Source organism: Echinops telfairi, unplaced genomic scaffold, assembly GCF_000313985.2.
Source record: "Echinops telfairi isolate 266 unplaced genomic scaffold, ASM31398v2 ScPeMD7_5592;HRSCAF=6446, whole genome shotgun sequence".
NCBI classification, from domain to species: domain Eukaryota; kingdom Metazoa; phylum Chordata; class Mammalia; order Afrosoricida; family Tenrecidae; genus Echinops; species Echinops telfairi.
Genome location: NW_022109491.1, coordinates 18,400,836 through 18,402,319, shown reverse-complemented (window position 1 = coordinate 18,402,319; position 1,484 = coordinate 18,400,836).

Below are 1,484 nucleotides of genomic sequence, written 5' to 3'. Positions count from 1 at the left end.
CCATCCATCCATCCCATCCATCCATGCATTCACCCATTCATCCATCCATCCACCCCTTCACCCATCTACCCACCCACCCACTCATCACCCATCCGCTCACCCATTCATCCTCTTGGCCAGTTGTCCTGTCTTCCTCTCATCTACCATTTTCTTACACACACCTTTCAGCCACACAGCCTTTATGAAGTACCCGGTGTGTTTTCACACAAAACTCCAACGGGATTTTTTCACTCCCGTATGCTCCTAACCCACGCCGCTTAGGGAGGGCGGACCAGAGCTCTTCAGCCTTCCACAGCATGGTTCCAGTCTTCTCCACAGTGGGAGGCTCAGGGGAAGTGGACGGCCGGTCAAAACCAGCAATGGCTGCCTGAGCCATGGGTCTCCAGAGAGGACCCTCTGTCTCAGGCCTCTCCCACTCTCAAGGCAGGGGTTATGGACAGTCTAAAGCAGTGTGGCTCTGGGGGTGGGGGGTTGATAGTTCCAGTGTCTTGGCCCCCACCTTTTGTCTTCCCCGGGCCAGAGGACAGCTCCAGAACGGGGTGACCAATGGATCTGGGCCAGCTCCTTGGGGTGCACCACGTGGCCTCTCGTTTTAGTGGAAAGACATATGTCACCTGAGGGGGCCACCAACACCTGGGGCCTTGAATGTGGGCCAGGGGAGTCTATGGAGGACATGACCTTCCAGGAGGGACTCTGGGCCCACAGTGGGTCTGGGAAGGAGACCACACAGCAGAGTGGTGGGGAGGGATGGTCTTTGAATGTCTCCACATGCCCCACTTTCCACCTCACAAGCACCATTCTCTACACCAGCACCTCCCACCCCTCCATTTCCGGTTTCCACCCGATCCCCATCCGGCCCCCAGTTCTCATCTTGATTGAGATGCTGCCACCTCTGGGAAGTCCTCCTGGAGTCACAGTCATGTTCTTCTCTCAGACCCCAAGGTAATTGCCCCAGCAGGGCCTCAGTCAACACCTGTGGAATAAATCAGTGAGTCCCCGGTTCACGGGAGAGGGCTATGCAGTGCTCCCTAAGCCTCCCCTTCCCCAAACGCTCACCCGCTGGCTCCTGCGCCTTCAGATAGGTCAATTCCAAGGGGAGCTTTCTTGATCCCGAGCCCTGCCCCCTTAGCTCAGCACCACCCCCCACTGCCCTTTACACAACCCTGGCCCAGGGCTCCCTCTGTGTGTCCCTGCCTCTGGGTAAGCGGGGCATGTCACCTCCACACTTTCACAGAGGAGGGGGAGAAATGTGGGGAAGCAAGCGACCTGCTCAAGGCCACACAGGGGGCTGCAAGGTCAGGGCCAAGACCTCGCCATGACTGCTTTTTCTCCCCCACACCAGCAAGGCGCCAGATGAATTCAGTTTTATTTTAGTCAGACAGGCTGCAGGTGGTGACGGTGCCAATGCAGACACTGCTGTTGGCCTCTCTGACATAAAAGGGTGCTGCTTCCGCTTCACCATTCAGGTGCCAGCGACCGGGCAG